This window comes from Stenella coeruleoalba (genome assembly GCF_951394435.1).
Source record: "Stenella coeruleoalba genome assembly, chromosome: 4".
Classification (NCBI taxonomy): domain Eukaryota; kingdom Metazoa; phylum Chordata; class Mammalia; order Artiodactyla; family Delphinidae; genus Stenella; species Stenella coeruleoalba.
In genome coordinates, this window is record NC_137149.1 from 71,540,444 (window position 1) to 71,555,006 (window position 14,563).

Sequence of the window (14,563 nt, forward strand, 5' to 3'; positions counted from 1 at the left end):
CGGGATTGCATGGTCTGAGCCCCAGCACAGTGGTACAGAGAGCAGCTCTGGAAAGCTACCTTCCAGCTCCCTCCTCCTGGCCTGGCTGAGGCAGTTTGGCTCTGGTGGCCCCAGGTCGGTGGGAGGGGGTAGTGTCTGAGGCAACCCCCTCCCAGAATCCTACCTGATGCCCTCAGCATCCCCTGGTCTCGTGTAACCCAAGTCCCTCCCTCCACACCTCTCTTTTCTCCTCCTTCTTCGTCTCTTATCCCCTCCTACAATGCTTCAAGGCCAGAGGGGCAGGTTCTGACCTTTCATTTCCACTATTTCACATCCTCCTGTTCAAACAGTAAGCCCGTGGCCCAGGCCCGGTGGGCAGGAAAGCGATCTTCCCTATTCAACGGAAGAACTCTCTGGGCCAGGTCCTCTGAGACTGGTTCTTGACCTTGTCGGGAGAGGTGCTCGGCCATGTGGGTGCCTGCAAGTTCCTACTGCGTGTACCAGGAATGCAAGCTCTCAGCCCCCTTCCCAGGGCACTTCTCAGGGTTGTGTCTGCAGGGAGCAGCTCAAGGAATGAGGCGACGCCTCCTGGAAGACAAAGAGCGGGCTTGCTCTGAAGGAGGTGACTCCCTAAACTCAGTGTTCCCGGCCGTGACCCAAAGCGTCGTCACCGTCCTGTCCGCAGCCTTTCTGTGAGCACCTGGTGAGCTCCAGTGAAGGATTTCGGGGGGAGGCACTGATTTGGAGCATTTACCTCTTTTCTCATTTTAGGCAACTTGAACAAGTAATCTGATTTGTGATTTCATAAAATCTCCAACAGAGCAGTGGGAGGAGGCTGAATTGTTAGCTATCCTTACTTTTAAAGTTTTTAAGATGATTTTTTATGCCAGGGTTGTACATACTTCCTTGAAAAGAGTTTTCAAAGTGAGAAGACAGATGAAAAATCTCACAGTTAGATGCAGGGAGGCCCTGGGTTGCTGGCTGTCCTCACTGTCCCGGGTTTGTAGACTGAGGTGCTGAGACCCATGGAGGATTATAGAAACCTGCTCCTGGCCCTTGAGGAAGAATTCAACACATCCTCCCTGATGGGAATGACGGGGATTTATAATAAAAGGCTCCTACTGGGGCATGGCTGCATTTAGGCACATGGGTCATGTCGAAATCAAGGTGGGGGCCCAGTATGGGTGGGAAGCCAGGGCAAGTTCAGGGCTTTGGTTAAAGCACTGAAAGGGGCCGAGGAAGGTATGTCAGACTCAAGAGAGGAGGGTAGATACCACCGGGGACCTAGAAATCCCAGGAATCTTTACCAAGCCCTTTTAAAATACACTCACAAGTGGCTTTCCCTTTACCAAAGCATAGAAGAGTTGGGTCCAAGCAACCCTCTTCCAATGGTGAAAATTGTCAGAGAGATAGTACTTGGTCACTCTACCTATTGAAGTTTTATGAAAACGTTTTCAGCAAAGGGAAAGTTAGACTGAAAGTCAGGAATAGTTAACGTTCATCTAATTACAAAAATTTTTAGAACATGAGGATGCTTCCCAAGAGATCACAAAAAGTTATTATTAGAGGAGATTGCATTCTTCTTTAGTGATTTCTGCAAAGTGAACATTCTAAGACCTCCTTCCCATCACTAACATGTGTGTGCTTTCTCATAGAAGTATGTCAAAAATCACTTTTTCTGGCTTCAGTTGAAATGTATTTGTTCAATCAGAAATATTTATTGAGACACCAAGGGGGGAAAGGGGAGGTGGGATGAATTGGGAGATTGGGATTGATATATACACTAATATGTATAAAATAGATAACTAATGAGAACCTGCTGTATAGCATAAGGTACTCTACTTCACTTCGCTGTACAGTAGAAACTAACACAACACTGTAAAACAACCATACCCCAATTAAAAAAAAATGTTTGTAGAACACTTACTCTGTGCCAGGCACTGTCCCCAGCCCAGGGAATGTTCTAGTGACCAAAACAAATCCAATTTTTACTCTTACTGGGAAGACAGGCAATAACACAAGGAAGTATTTAAATAAACAATAATTTTATAGATAATTTTAGGAGGTATGAATGTGATAAAGAATGCTTTGGGTGGGATGTGCTACTTTATTTTTATTTTCTTTTATAAATTTATTTATTTATTTTTGGTGGCGTTGGGTCTTCATTGCTGTGTGGCCTTTCTCTAGTTGCGGGGGAGCAGGGGCTACTCTTTGTTGCAGTGTGCGGGCTTCTCATTGCAGTGGCTTCTCTTGTTGCACAGCACGGGCTCCAGGCACGTGGGCTTCAGTAGTTGTGGCTCGTGGGCTCTAGAGCGCAGGCTCAGCAGTTGTGGTGCACGGGCTTAGTTGCTCTGCGGCATGTGGGATCTTCCCAGACCAGGGCTCAAAGCTGTGTCCCCTGTAGTGGCAGGAGGATTTTCTTTTTTTTAACGTCTTTATTGGAGTATAATTGCTTTACAATGGTGTGTTAGTTTCTGCTTTATAACAAAGTGAATCAGCTATACATATACATATATCCCCATATCTCCTTCCTCATGCGTCACCCTCCCACCCTCGTGGCAGGCGTTTGTACTGCTGGTGAAGGAAGCTTGTCTTCCTGAGTCTTTCCCTCTGAATTCTAAGCGGTCTGAGGGCAGGACGGCGTCGCTGTGGGTCCAGCCCCGGCCCCCATCCTCCCTCATACGCCGCACCCCATCCTCACCCGGTGGCCCTCACTGCATTTTGCACACGAGAGGCTTTACGCTGAATGGAGGGGTAAATCCAAGCGCGTTTCCGTGCCTATTCGTGTACAATTTAGCGAGCCAAAGTCGGCCTGCCATAAATACTTAGGGGTTTAAAAATGTGCCACCGAGTTAACGGAAAGTAATTCATCCCAGGCTGCTGAGTCAGCCAAAGTAAAGGTGATACATTTTGAAGCCATGAGGTCGGGGAGTTGGTGGAGTTACGTGCGCGCTGTGACCTACCGCTGTTGGTAGGATTTACCGAACGGAAGGATCTTAGGAGCTTCTCCTACGGAAACTGCAAGCTTTTACATAACCCACTCTCCCTACAAGGAACTCTTTGCTTCTGTGCAAGGAAATGCTTTTGCATCTATTTGGTTTTATCACGGTTTCCCCCCACCCCCCAGCCTTGGCAACAGCGGGCAGGACTTGTTCTAGGTTTTCTGCTCCCTGGATTTGGGTGTGAGTGAATTTCCATTTTTACTGCTTGTAAATCATTGTCTAGGCTTTGACGAGACACTTTTGCTGGCATGCGTGGCATGTGCTTAAATGCCTCATGCAGGACATACCAGACATCTGATCACTGCCTTGGAGGCAGCAAATATAATGTTCACTGTCTCACACCCTTGCTGGAGTTGCAGACTCTCTCAGGACCTTGTGTGGAAGATATTTCAGCTCCTTTTTATTTGAACGTTAAACTAGGGTTGCCAGGTAAAACACAGGTCACCCAGTTGGATCTGAATTTCAGCTAGAAGAATATTTTAGTAAAATAAGTCCCAAAAATTGCATGAGACACACCTACATAGGAAGAGAGTATTTGTTGTATACTTGAAAGGCAAACTCAGCTGGGCGTTCTGTATTTTTATTTGCTAAACATGGCAGCCCTAATTAAAGAGAAAGACAAATATCATATGATATCACTTATATGTGGAATCTAAAATATGGCACAAATGAACCTATCTACAAAGCAGAAACAGACTCACAGACATAGAGAACAGACTTGTGATTGCCAAAGGGCATTGGGGAGGGAGAGGGATGGACTGGGGGAGTTTGGGGTTAGTGGATATAAACTATTTACACAAGGTCCTACTGTAGAGCCAAGGAACTATATCCAATCTCCTGGGATAAACCACAATGCAAAAGAATATTGAAAAAGAATATATATATGTGTGTGTATAAGTGAGTCACTTTTCTGTACAGCAGAAATTAGCACAACGTTGTAAATCAACTTTACTTCAATTTTAAAAAGGAGAATAAAAAAAAATCACAGTCCCAGCCAGCTCTGCGGGCGGACGTGCTCCCTCTGTAAGCGAGGCGCTGAGTGGTGAGTTGATCTCACGTCAAGATGTCCTGCGGCACCGGGTCCCTCCGTGCCGGGAGCGAGGCCGCGTGGGCAGCCGCGCCTGGGGCTGGCAGGAGGCAGGGAGGCTGCTCTCAGAGCAGAAGGCCTCTGCCAGCCGGGTCGCGGCTGTCTGTAGCAGGAATAGCTCCAGAACACACAAACACACTCAACTGCTTGAGTTTAAAAAAAAAAACAAAAAGGAGGGTGGGGAGCGGTTTAGCAACCTAGGGCTGTTTTAGATTTTACCGCTTTTGGGGTTGTAGAGTGTCCCGGTTGCCCCAAAGCTGAGTGCGCCCAGCCCACCTGAGGGAAGGAGCGGGGCGAGAAGGGATCCATCCGGAGGGAGAACCATCCAGAGAGGGAGAACCGCACGGCTCCCCTGGATCCGGAGGGAGCGATGGAACGGGGGGGGGGGGGGGGGGGGGGACGAGGAAGCCTTGACCCTCGTCTGCTCATCTGCAGAACGTAGGAAGGTGAAGTTCGGGGCTGGAACTGTGGAAAGCCCAGGGCTACACCCAGCTGCCGGGTACCACCCCCTGTCCCCGTGCCCGGAGCAGCGAGGACAACAGGCGTGGCGTCTGCTACAGCAGGCGGCCGGTCTTCTTGGGAAGGAGCGTCTGGAAGATGTTGTGACATCCTGAAAAGAATGTTTTCTAAATCTTCTGGGTGGCAGAGCCCCCGGTCAAGCAACCCAGCCAGCGGGAGAGGCAAGGATAAGGATTGTCCTCAATGGTGCAGGACATCCAAAGTGAATTCTGGTTGGAAACAAGGACTAGCTGGGTGACCTTGGGCACATCAATTTACGAATCTGTGCTTCAGTTTTCTCCTCTACAGCACAAGGTTGGAATCAATGATGGACTCTGCCTGCTCTGATCCGTTATTCACCGGGAAACGGCTCCAAACTGGAACAGTGCTTCCCCAAAGTCAGGTCAGTCAGTTACCTACGCCAGCTATTAGAAAGGAGAGAATAACAAAGCTGGGGGGGAAAAAAAAGAGGGGAAGCGGATTTGTTATTTCCTGCATAATTATCAACATTATTTCTTATCATCCAGCATCAGAAGTTTATTCCCCTTGCTGAGGGATGGCATTCTGAACGTGAGCAACATTAATAATTCAATGCTGAGGCAAAACAAAACTATAGTTATAGTGATTTTGGTATCTAAGGATGTCCATAGAGTCTGGAATCATAGATAAAACTGTTCTACGTTAAAAATATTTGGCAGATTGAAGATATCTGTGATATTATTCACCCATGTTTCTGGAATGTATATGTATGTATGTATGTATTTAGTGTGTGTGTGCGTGTGCATGCATGTGAGAGAAAAAGCAAATATGGCAAATGTTAATAATTAGTGAATCTAAAAGTAGCCAATGAACGTGTATGTAACTCTAGGTTTTTCACAGGTGTATTCAGGTAACTACTATTTAACCAGTCAAAACATTGCCTTTGAATGGAAAACGAGCTTTTAAATCAATGAGATCTAAGAAATGACTGCAATATTTACATTAGTTATTAAGGGCATTAAGTATATAGAAAGACGACTTTACATGAATGTAAAGAATTTATGGAAGGGACTTCCCTGGTGGTGCAATGGTTAAGAATCCTCCTGACAATGCAAGGGACACGGGTTCCAGCCCTGGTCCAGGAAGATCACAAATGCCAGGGAGCAACTAAGCCCGTGCACCACAACTACTGAGCCTGCGCTCTAGAGCCCGTGCTCTGCAAAAAGAGAAGCCACCGCAATGAGAAGCCAGGGCACGGCAACGAAGAGTAGCCCCTGCTTACAGCAACTAGAGAAAGCCCGCGCACAGCAACAAAGACCCAACACAGCCAAAAATAAATAAATAAAAAATAAATGAATACATTTATTAAAAAAAAGAATTTATGGGAAATATCTAGTCTTATTTTTCATTTTTGTTCATTTTGTAACTTTACATTTGATTTGAAAACATTGCTAATTTCTATATCACATCTTAGGCAAAAATTGCAGGAACCCACGGGTTCACTCCTTCTAGGTACATCTGCTATTGAATGAATGGGTTACAATCCTCCATCCAGAATTGGTCAAGGCCTTGCTAATTCTCCTTGTTTATGAGCTACACCAGATTACTTTTCATTAAAACTGAAGCATCACCTAAGTGTCCATCGACAGATGAATGGATAAAGAAGATGTAGCACATACATACAATGGAATATTACTCAGCCATAAAGAGAAACAAAACTGAGTTATCTGTAGTGAAGTGGATGGACCTAGAGTCTGTCATACAGAGGGAAGTAAGTCAGAAAGAGAAAAACAAATACCGTATGCTAACGCGTATATATGGAATCTAAAAAAAAAAAAAAAATGGTACTGATGAACCCAGTGGCAGGGTAGGAATAAAGATGCAGACATAGAGAATGGACTTGAGGACGTGGGGTGGGGAGGGGGAAGCTGGGGCGAAGTGAGAGAAGCATCGACATATATATACTACCAAACGTAAAATAGATAGCTAGTGGGAAGCAGCCGCATAGCACAGGGAGATCAGCTCGGTGCTTTGTGATGACCTAGAGCGGTGGGATAGGGAGGGTGGGAGGGAGGCTCAAGACGGAGGGGATATGGGGACGTACATATGAATATGGCTCATTCACTTCGTTGTACGACAGAAACTAACACAGCATTGTGAAGCAATTATACTCCAATAAAGATGTATATAAATAAAAACAAAACAAAACAAAACAAAACAACGGAAGCATCAACTCTGTGTTTAATTATTTTGATGAAATAATTCACCAAGTAAGGATTATTTGAAATCTGCCTTTTCCTTAATTTCTGTTCACTATTTAATGCTGGAACGTAGGGGTGGGAGTTACATATAAAGCATGACCCTTGCTCTCAGTGAGCTTGCAGTCCAGACAATATAGGACACGGGTTGCATAAGGACTGACGTTCTAGTTCTGGGGATGGAATTGGAAGCAGGGTCTTTTTTTCTCTAAATTGGAGTGGATCTTTACGCAGCCCCACGAGGTGCAGGTAAAACACCAATAAGCTTCAATGCCATCTCCAGCCCTTCTGGGAAGAGCAAAGCTTGTTGTCAAAGGAAAGGAAGAAGGACTAGTTCTGACAGCCTGGAGTCTCCGGGTGGTACCCAGTACACCACCCAGGGCACATCCTATTGCCTTGGGCTACCCTGCAGAGAAAGTCAGAGGGCCCTCTGTTTACTGCAGTCAGTGATGGAGGCCTGACCGTATCAAGAGAGGCCAGCTTTCAGGGCCTGGGCTGTGCAGCCACCATAGCCCACTAGTCCTATAAAAATACATGGCTGAAAGTCCCACGCTTACATTTCAAACATAATATTGGGGCCTACATTTAAGCTGCTATTTAGCAATCGAGTTTCATCAGCCAGCTTTTTGTCTCAATACATTTGGAGAACAGTCTGATGACTAAAGAAAGCAAATCTGAAGTCTTGTAACATGGTGTTTTAGGGAAGCTCCTGAAGGAGACAATCCAGGGACCGCTGCCAAGACACAGCCGGGTCAGAAAAACCATGCGGTGCAAGGCAGAGTGGAGTAAAGGCTAAAGAGAATTATAAGGTATGCGTTTGGGGAACACAGAGAGAGAAACGAGGAAGGTTGATTCTGGAACAATGAGAAGAGGCTTCATAAAGAGGGGAGCAGCTTTTGAGGTGGGTTCTGAAGGGTGGGTGGGATATTCACAGGCAAGTAATGGAGAAACATGATTCTTGCACTCGGGAACAGCCAGAGATGGAATAAAATGATACTAGGGGGAGGCAATTAGCCAAATCCGGACTGTAGGTCACTCTGCAGGAAATTTACCCTGTGTCTTCAGCGAGTCAAGGGTATGGAAAGAGGTGGTAGTGGAGTGAGGATTCATCCAGATTTAAAAAGACCTACTGCACCTCATTATAGCAGAATTCTCTGCTTTCCCTTCTTTCTTCTGCCTCCCCCTTCCTCCCTCCTCCCTTCATCCCCTCGTTCATGTATTTGACAAATATTCATTCAGCACTCACTATGCGACAGGCACTGGGTTAGTCAATCAACTCTGTGGATCCTACCCTCATGATGTCTCTCCAGTTGGTCCTTTCAGTTCCTCTTCCGCCAATCTTCTATCAATACCTTTTCCACAACCTGTAAAGCTAAGGTGAAAATTGATTTGGAATCAACAAATCCCACAGAGCCTGGACAGAGGCCATCTGCCCAGGGGAGGGCAGATGGCGTGGGACTTCACGGAAAGGGCTCCATAGAAGAGAGCTCACAGACAAAAATCATAAGACATGTGGGGAAGTCACATGGCAAGAAAGACAAATAGAATGTTATATACCCCAGAGTAATATAAGCCCCTTTTTGAGAGAAATAGGGAACAAAAAAATTAAGTCTCTTTAAGAAAGGAAAATATTTTAATTTTTGTGAATTGTGAAAGACAATTTGTCTTTTCACAATTCACAATTTGTGAATTGTGAAAGACAATTCCTGTCCTGAGAGGAAAGGAAAGTCCCTGAAGACTTTTTTTTTTTTTTTTTTTTTTTGCGGTACGCGGGCCTCTCACTGCTGTGGCCTCTCCCATTGCGGAGCACAGGTTCCGGACGCGCAGGCTCAGTGGCCACAGCTCACGGGCCCAGCCGCCCTGTGGCACGTGGGACCCTCCCGGACCGGGGCACGAACCCGTGTCCCCCGCATCGGCAGGTGGACTCTCAACCACTGCGCCAACAGGGAAGCCCTTTTGCCTATTTTTAAATCAGGATGTTTGTTGTTTTATTGTTGAGTTATAAGAGTTTTTTATATATTGTTGATACAAGTCCTTTATCAGATGTGTTTAAAATTTTTTCTCTCAAAAAAAGGGAACTGTGAGCAGATGCTCTTGCACCTAAATGTACATTTGTTTAATTGGGCATCATATGCAAATAATACCTTTGTTGAAAAGAGAAGGTGTTGCCACCAGTACATATTTGCTAAATGATAGGGTTGAGACAAAGTCTCAGGTGAGTGAGACTGCGATCTCTGGTGATAATTGTTTTTGGCTGTTTCCCAGCCATTCAGTGTAAAGCCATCAGAACTCTCTTGTTATCAGACTGTTTTATGATAAAAGCTTCTTTTGACCCACGTGAAATGTAAACCTGTATTGTTCATTTGGATGTCAATAATCATGAAACAGATTTTAGAGAAGTTTAAAAAGTCACAAAATACAGGTAAGAGATAGTAAATAGAAAAAAATGGTACTTGTTAATGACTGCAAATGTAAATAAACTTAAAACAAGTTATGTTTTCTCCTTTCTCTACTAAAAGCTGTTTCTGTTTCTACTAATACTTCAGGAAGTACATTATAATTTCTGGTATTTGAAACAGTAGCATGGTAAAGATAAGGCTTTCAACAATCTCAAAACCTAAACACAACAGGAAGCTTTGTTTATGTTTCAACCCCAATAAATCAAAACAAAGATAACAAAATAAATCAAAATCAAACTGATTGCTATCTGAGTAGCAATCAGTAATGGGATATGTACAAACACAGCTGCCGAACACCGCAATGTTAAACCTTATTAGTCATCCAGTAGCCTTATTATCTGTGTTAATATTAACATTTTTACTTTAGACTTATTTTGTGTGGAAGGATAAAACAAGTAGTTATATTATTTGATTTTAAGTTATAAATAAAGCTATGACAGCAAATTGTGAAAGAAAAGGAGTTAAAATTAAAGTTAGGAAGAGAAGCTAAAAGTTTTAGCAGGTATGTCACAGAGCAAATGTAAAACTAAACCTTAAAAGTGTCCATGTGAACTCATGTATACAAAGGAGACCTTTCCTAACTCTGCCCTTAAATAGCCCAGCTACAGTTATCCCAATACTACACTCAACACAGATAATCTATTCTCCACCCTTATGCCTAATTTTCATATGCTAGTATAGTATATTCCTTCGTGTTCTGGTCAACTACATAACAGACCACCCTAAAACTTAGTGGCTTAAAGCAACAATCTATTGATACTATTATCTCTCACATTTCTGGAGGTTGACAGGTTCGGCTGAGTTGTTCTGACTTTGGGTCTTATAGGATGCAGTCAGGTGTGGCCTGTGGCTGAAGTATATATATCTTTGTTATATATATATATATATATATATTTTAATTTGTCTGTGCCACGAGGCTTGCAGGATCTCAGTTCCCCCTCCAGGGATTGAACCCGGGCCACAGCAGTGAAAGCGCTGAGTCCTAACAACTAGACCACCAGGGAACTCCGTGAAGTCATCATCTTTAAATATCTGACATCCGATGGGGAGTCTGGAACAGTGGGGAGCTGGTTGGGCATCTCTCTCGCCATACGGCTAGCTTGAGCTTCCTTACAGTATGGTGGCCTTAGGGTAACTGAACTTCTCATGTGGTAGCTGGCTTCACCCAGAGCGAGCATTCCAAGGCACCCAGGCAGAAGCTGCAAAAGTTCTTATGACAATCTTGGAAGTCCTACAGTGTCGCTTCTGCTGTACTCTATTGGTTAAAGCAGTCACAGGTCAGCTCAGATTCCAGGAGGTGGGAGAATAGTCTCCACCTCTCAATGTACCCTGCATATACAAAGAGAGAAGAAATGGATGGTTTCACAAAGCATGTTTCTACCATATGAATTAGTTCATGTGCAATTAAAGAATGATGTCAGTCTAACCTAGAAGTCAAGTTTGATCATATCAGATTTTTTCTAGGCAAGGGGAGCCAGAAGAGGAGGAGTAGAATTGGAACCTTCAGCAGGAAAGAAAACAATCCCACAATTCAGTGCTGTACTGGGAGTAGGAATCCTTTAGCTGTGTTTTGTGAACATTGAAAATGAGCACCTGCATCGGGCTCTCTGGGGAGGCCCAGAGAGGTGCACCCCAGCCTTGTGCCACTTTTGGCTCCTGTGCCTGGGAAGTTCCTGGCTTGGAGACGGTTTGGGCTGGATTGTCCCAGCACCCCCACCCCCACCCCCAAGCTCTGCTCTAACTAAACTGTGGCCAGCATTGCCACTCAATGTTTATGTGAATTTTTAATGTCTACTGTTGTAGCCTCTAGGCATGTCTAGCTGCCTGCCTGGGTGGTCCAAGGTGATTTCCAAGGTACCAGTGATTGTTTTTCTTAGTCCTTTGGTTACAAGGTTGCCTATTTTGAGTGGTCTCCCCAACTTTATTATTTTTAAATTTATTTATTTTATTTAATTTTGGCTGTGTTGGGTCTTCATTGCTGTGCGCGGGCTTTCTCTAGTTGCGATGAACAGGGGCTACTCTGTTGCAGTGCGCAGGCTTCTTATTGCGGTGGCTTCTCTTGTGGCGGAGCGGAGCACGGGCTCTAGGCACGCGGGCTTCAGTAGTTGTGGCTTGTGGGCTCTAGAGTGCAGGCTCAGTAGTTGTGGCTCACGGGCTTAGTTGATCCACGGCATGTGGGATCTTCCCGGACCAGGGCTCGAACCCGTGTCCCCTACATTGGCAGGCGGATTCTTAACCACTGCACCACCAGGGAAGCCCTCCCCAACTTTATTTATCCCATAAGCCCCATGACTTTTAATGTGCCATTTTGTAGAATGTGAGGTTTTTCAGTAATGCACATTTCACCTTATAGCAGACAAACCAGAACTATTTATTCTCCACCAAATGAAGGCAGGTCTCCTTGGAGAGAAGCTAATTTCATTCTTGGGGTAATAGTCTAGGCTGACTTGGAATATTTATAGCCAGAAAGTAATGATGCTTTAGAAATTCAGAAGAAGGACACAGAAACCAGCTTAAAGGGGGATGCATTGACCAAATTGCAACAATTTGAGTATCAAAAAATAAAACAAAAAAATTATGGTAATTACAACATATTGAGTCATGAAAAGCCAGAGTCAATAACGAAATTCAAAGAAAAATAATGAGAATTTTCTTTTCAAGTAACGTGTTATATTTATTCAAAGGAGCAAAGATGTTGTTATGTTTAAGCGTACGAATTGCCTCAGGATTGCAGATACATAGACACACAAAGGCAGACGAAATACTCGTCGGCAAAAGACTGAAAAGATTTCTAGCCCAGGTTCGGGATGTCCTTGTTCATTCTGGCAACCGAAGTACATTTGTTATATGTTAAATTATAGAGTCCACAGAGCCTTAAAACTCATTAACACTTTCATTGCCCACATCACCTAGAATTTTCAGATAGCAGTAGAACATTTGAAAAATATAAACTGGCTGACGTTTATGCAGAAACCATGTTCAGATAGCCACAGTTCTTGCCCTCAAGTTCTCATGAATATAAGATTTTTCAGGCAACAGAAAGATGGCACTCTCTCCCCTTTACTTATTAGTGGATAGGCTCGTGAGCCCTCCTGCTGTTAAGTCTGTGGCCTGCCACTTACTTTATTTGATGACATGGTAATCTAGTATAAAGCACTAGTGAAATTCACAGGCTATAGGAACCCCTTCTTCCCCTCTCACCTGCATCTCCCTTGGGTCTGAAGGTACTTCAAAGAAAACTTGTAGCTTTGAGTTGAATGGATTTTGTCTTTCAAATAGACTGGAAATATGGCGATATCTCTTAGCTTGCATTTATTTGCCGTTTGGTGGTTCTAGCGGTTATTCCTGGTTGTTACTCCCTGGATTTTCTCCTTTGCCCTGCATGGCCACTGAAAAGAACTGGATGAATCTTTCCTGAGGAGTGAGGGAGAGGCCTGAGGCCTTACACATTGAACCATTCTAGAGGGTTAGAGGAAAATTTTGTCAACATGAACCAAAACTGACTTTATTGAACCTGAAGGGTAGAAGATAACATTAAAAAGACAATTAAATGTGGCACTAGTTGCTCTTCAAAAAAGAAAAGATTTTAATGTTTCATACGTTGGGTTTGCAGCCATTAGTCTAAGTTGTATTTAATAGTTTTAGCAACATGTAAAGGTAAATTATGCCAGGGATTTTTTGAATGTTTCTTAGATGAAAATATGCTATTATGGAATTGTTAGGCTGATAAAAAATTGAGTTACTCTGCTAAAGAAATGCAAAAAGACTTATCTTAATGAAAAGTGTGATGTTTCAAAGGTCATTTGTGTAAAAATAGAACTAGAGACATAATCCAAATAAGTGAAACTACAACAGAGGGGGAAATTGGGGTAAAGGAGATCTATGGAACTTAGGTAGTTTAAAGTCTGAGTCAATTTGGGGGCAGACCCCAAAGGTGAGACATTTTGGAAATCTGGAAGTAGCAGGCCTCAAATCTCACTCCCATCAAGCCGTGTTAGCCAAGCCTACAGCAAGGCGTAGTGAGAGGGGTTTTAAAGTTTTGTTTTTACCAGTGCTTGCTGAGACACAGAGCTACTAAACTGCAATGCCTGTGATGTTGATGCCACATTACCAGAAGCTTTTGTTTTGGAAGTGTGAACAAAAACAAACAAAAATAGTCAAAACTGTATATACTTTTTTCTCAGTGCTGCTGAAATAGTCATTTTTCACTGTATAAAGTAACTGCTAACTCTGAGATGATATTTCGGCTTCGTAGACTCTATGCGGGCACTGAACTTCACCCAGAAGTTGGATGTTGGCCCATAGAAGAGTCTCTAGTAGATCTCAATCAAACCACGTGAAACTTTGTTTTCTCCAGAATGCACAGCAGTGCAGTGGGGGCCGAAGGAAGGAAGGAAGTGGTCTGTTCTACTTGGGAGGAATAAGCCAAGAAAGGCTCATGGAGGAGGTGACCTTAAACAGTGTCTCGAAAACAGCAGAGATATTTGCCAGGCAGATGAGGCAGGGCTTAGCAGAGAGGCCAGATGTGCCCCCAGATGTGGGGAGCAGGTGGGCAAGGCGTGGTGGGGTGACATAGTCTGGTGTGTCTGTAACTGTGGCTTTCAGGAAGGAGGTAGGGCACAGAGAGATAAATGCCACATGGAAAGTTGAATGGAAAGCTGGGCCGGGTCACCGACATCCTTGTGTATCACACTAAAGAGTTTGTTTTCATTCATTTATTTAATAAATCCATCTATCGAGAACCTAATAAATGCCAGGCCTTTAGGAGACAAGACACATTTTTGTTGTTGTCGCTCTCACAGAAGTAGGGGTACAGAAGGGGCAGACAGACATTAAATCAATAATCACACAAGCAATTATTTAACCTTGCTTGTGATAAGCTCTCCTCTGAGAAGGACAATGCCTGTGTAAGGAAAGAGTGTGCAACAGGGAAGTCTAACTTAGTCTAGGGGGTCTGGGAAGGTTTCCGTGAGGAAGTGACAGTTAAGGCTGGGACCCAGGTAGGATCTACTGAGCTAAAGGGGGGCTTGTTTGGGTGGGCTTGTTGGGTGGGGTTGTTAAGAGCATTTCAGGCAGATGTGAAGTAGGCAAAGGTCTGGAGACAGGGAGTTATGTGGTGTCTAGAAAAACAGAAAAGCCTGCAGCCATGTAGACCCTACTCAGGGGAGCCACGTCATCATACTTGGGTTTTAGGAACCACCCCCCTGGCTGTAGCTTGGGGATAATAAAGGCACGTAGGACTGGAGGTAAAGAGACCAGTTGGTGTGTTGTCGTCACAGATCTGGGGGGAGTGTCGAGGTG